The sequence below is a fragment of the Coregonus lavaretus genome (assembly GCF_964263955.1).
Source record: "Coregonus lavaretus genome assembly, chromosome: 15".
Lineage (NCBI taxonomy): Eukaryota > Metazoa > Chordata > Actinopteri > Salmoniformes > Salmonidae > Coregonus > Coregonus lavaretus.
This window is the reverse complement of record NC_140002.1, coordinates 44,197,460-44,209,653: the sequence shown is the minus strand read 5'-3', so window position 1 is coordinate 44,209,653 and position 12,194 is coordinate 44,197,460. Positions and strand designations below refer to the sequence as shown.

The window sequence follows — 12,194 nt, the reverse complement described above, 5'->3', positions numbered from 1 at the left end:
AGTCAGTTCTTCTGACAATGGTTTGTGTTCAGGGTACCTTTTTTTATTCTTTTGCCAACAGCGTTTAGAAAAAATCTGATAGCTGTAGGGATAGAGAGAATGTGGGATAGTGTAGTCAAATATTTCTTATGATTTGATTCATAGATAAAACGCCTCATCCTGAAACCAAGGACAAAACAATCAGACAACTTTACCATCAGTAGAGCTGGTGACAGATGGCGTCAGCTGTGAGTTCTGACTACTGTCCAGAGTGGTTTCGTTATTGTTGGCCGTGTGAGCCTGTCCCCTTCTCTCACCTACGAAGTGTTACGATACTCTAAAAATGACAGATGCCAACCCAAAATAAAGGGGTCCTAGCCCTGAACAGCTGAAATAACCTTCCGCATGCCACCCAAAATCTACCCGCATCCCCCCTCTCTCTCCCCATGGAATAGAAGTATTTTATTTTATCTGCTCATGCTCACTGTCCAGGCTTGGCATGTGCAATGGAAAGTTGTCACATGGGGAGGCATGCTGGCTGTCAGCAGGTCAGGCAGATGAGACCTTGTGGTCCCAGTAAACTGCCAGGGATGTGGACCATCCTATAACCTTTTCACTGGGACAAGAGTGGTCATTGGCAAAATCACTTATTTTGTTCCAACACTGGAGTTTTGAAGTGATAGATGTTATCATTTTAAATGGGCTTCTATCATAACAGGAAAATGGCACATTTTACTTCAAAAGCAGTTTTACAGGTTGGGGTGTTTGGTTACCCAGTTAGATTTTTCGAGAGAGAGATTAGTTTCTGCTAGGCTCAATGGGATTTTCTTGCGTTTTTAGCGCCCCCTTGTGTGCTAAATCGGTAATACGTAAATCCCGGGATGAGAGGACATGAAAATCTGGATACCGCCCAAGCCTAATTAGCAGAATTGTCAGGCTTTCTCTTTGCAATGCTGTTAGTGGAACATACAGTTGAAGTCGGAAGTTTACATTCACTTAGGTTGGAGTCATTAAAACTCGTTTTTCAACCACTCCACACATTCCTTGTTAACAAACTATAGTTTTGGCAAGTCGGTTAGGACATCTACTTTGTGCATGACACAAGTAATTTTTTCCAACAATTGTCTACAGACAGATTATTTCACTTATAATTCACTGTATCCCAATTCCAGTGGATCAGAAGTTTACATACACTAAGTTGACTGTGCCTTTAAACAGCTTGGACAATTCCAGAAAATGATGTCATGGCTTTAGAAGCTTCTGATAGGCTAATTGACATCAATTGAGTCAATTGGAGGTGTACCTGTTGATGTATTTCAAGGCCTACCTTCAAACTCAGTGCCTCTTTGCTTGACATCAAGGGAAAATCAAAAGAAATCAGCCAAGACCTCAGAAAAAGAATTATAGACCTCCACAAGTCTGTTTCATCCTTGGGAGCAATTTCCAAACGCCTGAAGGTACCACGTTCATCTGTACAAACAATAGTACGCAAGTATAAACACCATGGGACCACGCAGCCGTCATACCACTCAGGAAGGAGACTCATTCTGTCTCCTAGAGATGAACGTACTTTGGTGCGAAAAGTGCAAATCAATCCCAGAACAACAGCAAAGGACCTTGTGAAGAGGCTGGAGGAAACAGGTACAAAAGTATCTATATCCACAGTAAAACGAGTCCTATATCAACATAACCTGAAAGGCCGCTCAGCAAGAAAGAAGCCACTGCTCCAAAACCGCCATAAAAAAGCCAGACTACGGTTTGCAACTGCACATGGGGACAAACATCGTACTTTTTGGAGAAATGTCCTTTGGTCTGATGAAACAAAAATAGAACTGTTTGGCCATAATGACCATCGTTATGTTTGGAGGAAAAAGGGGGTAACTTGCAAGCTTGAACACCATCCCAACCGTGAAGCACGGGGGTGGCAGCATCATGCTGTAGTTTTGTTTTTGCTGCAGGAGGGACTGATGCACTTCACAAAATATATGAAAATGATGTGGATATATTGATTCAACATCTCAAGACATCAGTCAGGAAGTTAAAGCTTGGTCGCAAATGGGTCTTCCAAATGGACAATGACCCCAAGCATACTTCCAAAGTTGTGGCAAAATGGCTTAAGTACAACAAAGTCAAGGTATTGGAGTGGCTATCACAAAGCCCTGACCTCAATCCTATAGAACATTTGTGGGCAGAACTGAAAAAGCGTGTGCGAGCAAGGAGGCCTACAAACCTGACTCAGTTACACCAGCTCTGTCAGGAGGAATGGGCCAAAATGTACCCAACTTATTGTGGGAAGCTTGTGGAAGGTTACCCAAAACGTTTGCCCCAAGTTAAACAATTTAAAGACAATGCTACCAAATACTAATCGAGTGTATGTAAACTTTTGACCCACTGGGAATGTGATGAAAGAAGGAATTATTTATTTCTGACCTAAGACAGGGAATTTTTTACTAGGATTAAATGTCAGGAATTGTGAAACTGAGTTTTTAAATGTATTTGGCTAAGGTGTATGTAAACTTCCGACTTCAACTGTAAATACACTACATGACCAAAAGTATGTGGACACCTGCTCGTCGAACATCTCATTCCAAAATCATGGGCATTAATATGGTCTTGGTCCCCCTTTGCTGCTGAAACAGGAAAGGGCCTTCCCCAAACTTGCCACAAAGTTGGAAGCACAGAATAGTCTAGAATGTCATTGTATGCTGGAGCGTTAAGATGTTCCTTTACTGGAACTAGGGGGCCTAGCCCGTAACATGAAAAACAGCCCCAGTCCATTATTCCTCTTCCACCAAAATGTACATTTGGCACTATGCTTTGGGGCACGTAGCGTTCTCCTGGCATCCGCCAAACCCAGATTCGTCCGTCGGACTGCCAGATGGTGAAGCGTGATTCATCACTCCAAAGAATGCGTTTCCACTGCTCCAGAGTCCAATGGCGACAAGTTTTACACCTCTCCAGCCGACGCTTCGCTTTGCACATGGTGATCTTAGGCTTGTGTGCGGCTGCTCGGCCATGGAAACCCATTTCATGAAGCTCCCGACGAACAGTTCTTGTGCTGACGTAGCTTCCAGAGGCAGTTTGGATCTCGGTAGTTAGTGTTGCAACCAAGGACAGATGATGTTTACCGCTATGCGCTTCAGCACTTGGCGGTCCCGTTCTGTGAGCTTTTGTGGCCTACCACTTCGCGGCTGGGCCATTGTTGCTCATAGAAATTTGACAAACTAACCTGTTGGAAATGTAGCATCCTATGACGGTGCCAGGTTAAAAGTCACTGAGCTCTTCAGTACGGGCCATTCTACTGCCAATGTTTGTCTATGGAGATGGCATGGCTGTGTGCTCGATTTTTATACACCTGTCAGCAATGGTTGTGGCTGAAATGGCCAAATCCACTAATTTGAAGGGGTGCCCACATACTTTTGTGTACAGTGAGGGGAAAAAAGTATTTGATCCCCTGCTGAATTTTTACGTTTTGCCCACTGACAGACATAATCAGTCTATAATTTTAATGGTAGGTTTATTTGAACAGTGAGAGACAGAATAACAACAAAAAAAACAGAAAAACGCATGTCAAAAATGCATTTTAATGAGGGAAATAAATATTTGACCCCTCTGCAAAACATGACTTAGTACTTGGTGGCAAAACCCTTGTTGGCAATCACAGAGGTCAGACGTTTAGTTGGCCACCAGGTTTGCACACATCTCAGGAGGGATTTTGTCCCACTCCTCTTTGCAGATCTTCTCCAAGTCATTAAGGTTTCGAGCCTGACGTTTGGCAACTCGAACCTTCAGTTCCCTCCACAGATTTTCTATGGGATTAAGGTCTGGAGACTGGCTAGGCCACTCCAGGACCTTAATGTGTTTCTTCTTGAGCAACTCCTTTGTTGCCTTGGCCATGTGTTTTGGGTCATTGTCATGCTGGAATACCCATCTACGACCCATTTTCAATGCCCTGGCTGAGGGAAGGAGGTTCTCACCCAAGATTTGACGGTACATGGCGCCGTCCATTGTCCCTTTGATGCGTTGAAGCTGTCCTGTACCCTTAGCAGAAAAACACCCCCAAAGCATAATGTTTCCACCTCCATGTTTGAAGGTGGGGATGGTGTTCTTGGGGTCATAGGCAGCATTCCTCCTCCTCCAAACACGGCGAGTTGAGTTGATGCCAAAGAGCTCGATTTTGGTCTCATCTGACCACAACACATTCACCCAGTTCTCCTCTGAATCATTCAGGTGTTCATTGGCAAACTTCAGACGGGCCTGTATATGTGCTTTCTTGAGCAGGGGGACCTTGCGGGCGCTGCAGGATTTCAGTCCTTCACGGCGTAGTGTGTTACCAATTGTTTTCTTGGTGACTATGGTCCCAGCTGCCTTGAGATCATTGACAAGATCCTCCCGTGTAGTTCTGGGCTGATTCCTCACCGTTCTCATGATCATTGCAACTCCACGAGGTGAGATCTTGCATGGAGCCCCAGGCCGAGGAAGATTGACAGTTATTTTGTGTTTCTTCCATTTGCGAATAATCGCACCAACTGTTGTCACCTTCTCACCAAGCTGCTTGGCGATGGTCTTGTAAGCCCATTCCAGCCTTGTGTAGGTCTACAATCTTGTCCCTGACATCCTTGGAGAGCTCTTTGGTCTTGGCCATGGTGGAGCGTTTGGAATCTGATTGATTGATTGCTTCTGTGGACAGGTGTCTTTTATACAGGTAACAAACTGAGATTAGGAGCACTCCCTTTAAGAGTGTGCTCCTAATCTCAGCTCGTTACCTGTATAAAAGACCCCTGGGAGCCAGAAATCTTTCTGATTGAGAAGGGGGTCAAATACTTATTTCCCTCATTAAAATGCAAATCAATTTATAAAATTTTTGACATGTGTGTTTCTGGATTTTTTTGTTGTTTTGTCTCTCACTGTTAAAATACACCTACCATTAAAATTATAGACTGATCATTTCTTTGTCAGTGGGCAAACGTACAAAATCAACAGGGGATCAAATACTTTTTTCCCTCACTGGTTATATAGTGTACCATGCTCAGGTCATTCACTCGCCCGCAACTGTTCTCCAATCTGGCGGCAACAAATCGTTGATAAGGCACACGCCATGGCTTCTCTCTCGGTGGTACAATCTCCTTGTAGAAAAATGGGCCACTCTACTTATCGTGTAGCTTCAAACAATACCAACGTTTCCAGGGGAGAAGACTGTGTTTGCACCCACAAGTTGACAGGGAAAAATACTACAAACCTCGACATCTGAAAGCATATCATCCCAATATACACTGAGTGTACAAAACATTATGAACACCTGCTCTTTCCATGACAGACTGACGAGGTGAATCCACGTGAAAGCTATGATCCCTTATTGATGTCAATTGTTAAATACACTTCATCCAGCGTAGATGAAGGGGAGGAGACAGGTTAAAGAAGGATTTTTAAGCCTTGAGACAATTGAGACATGAAATGTGTATGTGTGCCATTCAGAGGGTGAATGGGCAAGACAAATGATTTAAGTGCCTTTGAACAGGGTACTGGTTTGTGTCAAGAACTGCAAGAACTTCACGCTCAATAGTTTCCCGTGTGTATCAAGAATGGTCCACCACACAAAGGACATCCAGCCAACTTGACACAACTGTGGGAAGCATTGGAGTCAACATGGGCCAGCATCCCTGTGGAACGTTTCCGACACCTTGTAGAGTCCATGCTCCGACGAATTAAGCTATTCTAAGGGCAAAAGGGGGGAGGTGCCACTCAATGTTAGGAAGGTGTGTTTTGTACACTCAGTGTATACGCTAAGGTAATAACAGATTGATAATGCTAGCTAGTAGTTTGCTGAAACCTATCAGACCACTACTTATGACAGAACTTTGATTACCACCCTTTTGACTTGGCTGTGCGAGTACACTCAGAAGTTTCAAAACATATTTTTTTGGGCGGCTAAAACCATGATTTGGTCAACTGTAAAGTGCATTATCCTCATGATTCCTTTAATGAAATTGTCTGCCTAGACCCTGGGCCTGTTTTGCTGGGGCCTGCTGCTGTGATGAGCAATCCACTTGATGTGCACTCCGGAGAGAGAGAAAAGGCTTCTGATTGTATAACATTTCAAAATCCAATTGTGGGAAATACACTGCTCAAAAAAATTAAGGGAACACTAAAATAACACATCCTAGATCTGAATGAATGAAATAATCTTATTAAATACTTTTTTCTTTACATAGTTGAATGTGCTGACAACAAAATCGCACAAAAATTATCAATGGAAATCAAATTTATCAACCCATGGAGGTCTGGATTTGGAGTCACCCTCAAAATTAAAGTGGAAAACCACACTACATGCTGATCCAACTTTGATGTAATGTCCTTAAAACAAGTCAAAATGATGCTCAGTAGTGTGTGTGGCCTCCACGTGCCTGTATGACCTCCCTACAACGCCTGGGCATGCTCCTGATGAGGTGGCGGATGGTCTCCTGAGGGATCTCCTCCCAGACCTGGACTAAAGCATCTGCCAACTCCTGGACAGTCTGTGGTGCAACGTGGCGTTGGTGGATGGCGCGAGACATGATGTCCCAGATGTGCTCAATTGGATTCAGGTTTGGGGAACGGGCGGGCCAGTCCATAGCATCAATGCCTTCCTCTTGCAGGAACTGCTGACACACTCCAGCCACATGAGGTCTAGCATTGTCTTGCATTAGGAGGAACCCAGGGCCAACTGCACCAGCATATGGTCTAACAAGGGGTCTGAGGATCTCATCTCGGTACCTAATGGCAGTCAGGCTACCTCTGGCGAGCACATGGAGGGCTGTGCGGCCCCCCAAAGAAATGCCACCCCACACCATGACTGACCCACCGCCAAACCGGTCATGCTGGAGGATGTTGCAGGCAGCAGAACGTTCTCCACGGCGTCTCCAGACTCTGTCACGTCTGTCAGACGCCGTGGAGAACGTTCTTTCATCTATGAAGAGCACAGGGCGCCAGTGGCGAATTTGCCAATCTTGGTGTTCTCTGGCAAATGCCAAACGTCCTGCACGGTGTTGGGCTGTAAGCACAACCCCCACCTGTGGACGTCGGGCCCTCATACCACCCTCATGGAGTCTGTTTCTGACCGTTTGAGCAGACACATGCACATTTGTGGCCTGCTGAAGGTCATTTTGCAGGGCTCTGGCAGTGCTCCTCCTGCTCCTCCTTGCACAAAGGCGAAGGTAGCAGTCCTGCTGCTGGGTTGTTGCCCTCCTACGGCCTCCTCCACGTCTCCTGATGTACTGGCCTCTCTCCTGGTAGCGCCTCCAAGCTCTGGACACTACGCTGACAGACACAGCAAACCTTCTTGCCACAGCTCGCATTGATGTGCCATCCTGGATGAGCTGCACTACCTGAGCCACTTGTGTGGGTTGTAGACTCCGTCTCATGCTACCACTAGAGTGAAAGCACAGCCAGCATTCAAAAGTGACCAAAACATCAGCCAGGAAGCATAGGAACTGAGAAGTGGTCTGTGGTCACCACCTGCAAAACCAGTCCTTTATTGGGGGTGTCTTGCTAATTGCCTATAATTTCCTCCTCTTGTCTATTCCATTTGCACAACAGCATGTGAAATTTATTGTCAATCAGTGTTGCTTCCTAAGTGGACAGTTTGATTTCACAGAAGTGTGACTTGGAGTTACATTGTGTTGTTTAAGAGTTCCCTTAATTTTTTTGAGCAGTGTACGGCTTTGGAAGAAACTACTGTTGTTCGCAGCTTTCTGTGGGTATATTATTTTTAATTGTCATCTCTTTATATTGAGCGCCTCAATAGCAACTATTTTAAAACCAAGATATTTGATACGTCTTTAAGGTACGAAATGCGCAATTGCACATCGGCCATTGCGAGTGCATAGGGTAGCAAGCTACAACTGCAATGTTGGCCATTTTAAATGTACTGTTAAATTAAGACATGACTACTAGCAGTGGGTATTATATTTAGTGTTAGCGATCTAGCTAATGTATTTTGAGTTTTCACTTCCTGGTGGTGAATTAGCCCCAAAATAAATCAGCCTATGATATTAGTGCACATAAAGATGTAGGCAAATTCATCTCTTGAACAACAAAATTCAGAAAATTCTGGAGCCCTACTTTAACAGTCAAATATAACAACAATACCCTACTCTCAACCCACAATTCATGACAATCACTGGATTCGGTTGCACATCAAAATATCTTGAATCATGCATGTTGGATGAAACAACTTATTTATTGAATAGCCTACGATCTCAATAGTCATATTCAGTCTAAAGCACTGTGAATGACTTTATAAGGTGATCACAAATGTTTTCTATTGCGTGACGCTGCAGAACAAGTTTGTTGTGAGCAAATCATGGGCTGGTGCCACCAACTGAAAAAGTTAGTCAGTGCCACCAGGGGAAAATGTTAGTCTGGTGTGATTTTTGTTTTTTGTTGGTAGGACAAGGCTATGTATGTTTGTTGGCATGGAAGTCAGTGATTTATGTTTACTATAGGTTCATGAGGCAATACAAATGCGACAAATTAAATGGCATTTAGTTTCCTAAAATGGCCCACTGTTTTCATCATTTTGACAATAACTAGATTAAATCATTGTTCAAATGACAAAAATGTGACTAAGACATAATAATATTTTTGTCAAAATGACTAAGACTAGACTAAACCTAAAAAAGTGTGCCAAAATTGACACGGCCTTATTCCCGATTCCACTTTCATTCTTGTTATTGTGCTGAAATGCACAGAAGATGGAGAGAGTTGAGTAGACCCAATTGTAATTGACGGCTGCTGGAACTGCTCTTTTTAAAATGGTACCCTTTCCTTTATATTAAGCAAGGGGGTTTAGATAATTAAACCAAAGAGAACACCATATCAGCAGGATGGTTTGTTGTTGCTGTAATGTTCATTTTGCAGGAAGGTGTACAGTGAATATTGACAATCACTTTGGTATACAGTGGGGAAAAAATGTATTCAGTCAGCCACCAATTGTGCAAGTTCTCCCACTTAAAAAGATGAGAGAGGCCTGTCATTTTCATCATAGGTACACGTCAACTATGACAGACAAATTGAGAAAGAAAAATCCAGAAAATCACATTGTAGGATTTTTTATGAATTTATTTGCAAATTATGGTGGAAAATAAGTATTTGGTCACCTACAAACAAGCAAGATTTCTGGCTCTCACAGACCTGTAACTTCTTCTTTAAGAGGCTCCTCTGTCCTCCACTCGTTACCTGTATTAATGGCACCTGTTTGAACTTGTTATCAGTATAAAAGACACCTGTCCACAACCTCAAACAGTCACACTCCAAACTCTACTATGGCCAAGACCAAAGAGCTGTCAAAGGACACCAGAAACAGAATTGTAGACCTGCACCAGGCTGGGAAGACTGAATCTGCAATAGGTAAGCAGCTTGGTTTGAAGAAATCAACTGTGGGAGCAATTATTAGGAAATGGAAGACATACAAGACCACTGATAATCTCCCTCGATCTGGGGCTCCACGCAAGATCTCACCCCGTGGGGTCAAAATGATCACAAGAACGGTGAGCAAAAATCCCAGAACCACACGGGGGGACCTAGTGAATGACCTGCAAAGAGCTGGGACCAAAGTAACAAAGCCTACCATCAGTAACACACTACGCCGCCAGGGACTCAAATCCTGCAGTGCCAGACGTGTCCCCCTGCTTAAGCCAGTACATGTCCAGGCCCGTCTGAAGTTTGCTAGAGTGCATTTGGATGATCCAGAAGAGGATTGGGAGAATGTCATATGGTCAGATGAAACCAAAATAGAACTTTTTGGTAAAAACTTGTCGTGTTTGGAGGACAAAGAATGCTGAGTTGCATCCAAAGAACACCATACCTACTGTGAAGCATGGGGGTGGAAACATCATGCTTTGGGGCTGTTTTTCTGCAAAGGGACCAGGACGACTGATCCGTGTAAAGGAAAGAATGAATGGGGCCATGTATCGTGAGATTTTGAGTGAAAACCTCCTTCCATCAGCAAGGGCATTGAAGATTAAACGTGGCTGGGTCTTTCAGCATGACAATGATCCCAAACACACCGCCCGGGCAACGAAGGAGTGGCTTCGTAAGAAGCATTTCAAGGTCCTGGAGTGGCCTAGCCAGTCTCCAGATCTCAACCCCATAGAAAATCTTTGGAGGGAGTTGAAAGTCCGTGTTGCCCAGCGACAGCCCCAAAACATCACTGCTCTAGAGGAGATCTGCATGGAGGAATGTGCCAAAATACCAGCAACAGTGTGTGAAAACCTTGTGAAGACTTACAGAAAACGTTTGACCTTTGTCATTGCCAACAAAGGGTGTATATAACAAAGTATTGAGAAACTTTTGTTATTGACCAAATACTTATTTTCCACCATAATTTGCAAATAAATTCATAAAAAATCCTACAATGTGATTTTCTGGATTTTCTTTCTAATTTTGTCTGTCATAGTTGACGTGTACCTATGATGAAAATTACAGGCCTCTCTCATCTTTTTAAGTGGGAGAACTTGCACAATTGGTGGCTGACTAAATACTTTTTTCCCCCCACTGTATACCCATGCAATCAAATGTGTTATTGAATTGTTTTGAATGTAGGTCCACTTCGTAAGTAGTTTCATGAAAGCGACAACAATATTGTTAAATCTGATACGAGCTATGCCATGTCGTCCCAACCCACATGACTGTTGATGTGTAACCCCTCCAACTTCATAATTACTTGCAATGGAGCTTTGTTTCCTACTCTTAAACCAATGTTGCTCTGTATCCTCCATACAGACTCTTCTCATGCATAGGCTACATGCATTGCAAGGGTGGTCCTCTGTAGCCCAGTTAGGTAGAGCTTGGTGCTTGCAATGCCAGGATAGTGGGTTCGATTCCCGGGACAAAAAAGATGCATCCATCACTGTAAGTCACTTTGGATAAAAGTGTCTGCGAAATGGCTTATATTCTTATTGTTATATATTACATCTCATTAATGAATGTCTTCTCCTTGTGTTTTTCGTCTTAGTGCCTGACTGTGGTGCGTCTGAGAGGAACATTAGTCCACATCACCAAGTACACCAGGGTCCCCTGACCTGACTTGAAGCCTGTTCATATCTGATGCTCTTCCAGAAGAGAGAGTACCACTGCACTGTGGCTGGGGACTTCTAGGGAAGATACCCCTACACTCACTCCACTGTTTGGAAAAGGGTAAGAACTTTCATCCAGACTAGCGTCCTGTCCAGGGGTTGTAGGCTACGTATAGCTCCCTCACGCTACATAAACAGGAGAGAGGCTCCTGCCCTATGGGCCACTCTGGCCTCGGACAAGGCTTACTTTCATCCTGAGATCAGTTCAATGGGAAGGAGAGTATCACCATGGTAACTCTAATGGACTTGTTCTATCATTATGATCACATTTCCATGCTCAGCCTAATTACTCCCATGCTTGTTGGGAAGGAAGCTCAGGACAGGAAGCAGTGTGTAGAGATATTTAAACTCTGAGCTTAAGTGTGTATTCTTTCAAGAAAAAAAGGTACCTTTCTGGATCAAACTGTATGGTGAGTTATTTTATTATAAACATGAGCTAGCCAATCATTTTGGTTGTCTTTGGGCTGTTCTTGTTGCCATTCTCTATGTCAGCGCAGCAATGATTAGCCTAAACCCACCATTTCTAACTCTACACCATCAGGGTGGGAAATTAACTTTTTGGTCTACCAGCCAGTCTTTTTTTTTTTTTTTTTACCAGCCAAATATTTTTCCCGCCATAGTTACACCCCCAAAAATCTAAAAACAGATGAGCATGCTTTGTAATGTTTCTAAAACAAGGAATGTATTACTAATAAGAAGTAATGGGGTATATTGCTTAATACAATTTTTCACTTTTAACCAATTATGTTAAAATAAATAATCTACATACAATAATAAAAACAGAAACAGTTTTGCAACTGAACATCAAAGAATCAACAAAGTGCCTGCCCTGCCACAAAATGCTGAGTGATACAGCTTATTTATATTGTTGTTCAGGGCTCTACGCTGACATTTTTTACAAGGAGTACATGATGTGCTCCTAAGTAGAAATGTAGAAGCACACCAATAAATCTAGGAGAACAACGACTAAAAGTTCATGAATTAACGTTTTTGGGAGTGATCCATGCTCAATCAAGCACAATCATTAGGCGAGACCAAAAAATGCGGCTGCCCCTTTAAGGGATAGGCTGTAACCGTGGTAACTTGGGCACTCCCTTGTCT

General features: G+C 43.4%; 1 long non-coding RNA gene across 1 annotated transcript in view; it reads left to right on the top strand.

Annotated features, from left to right (window-relative positions):
* LOC311142044 overlaps positions 1–12,194 on the top strand; it is a 63,733-nt gene that overhangs the window by 17,607 nt on the left and 33,932 nt on the right. Inside the window, exon 2 of the long non-coding RNA XR_014614266.1 lies at positions 10,973–11,154. This is a non-coding gene — a long non-coding RNA (uncharacterized lncRNA). The remainder of the gene's footprint in view (positions 1–10,972; positions 11,155–12,194) is intronic.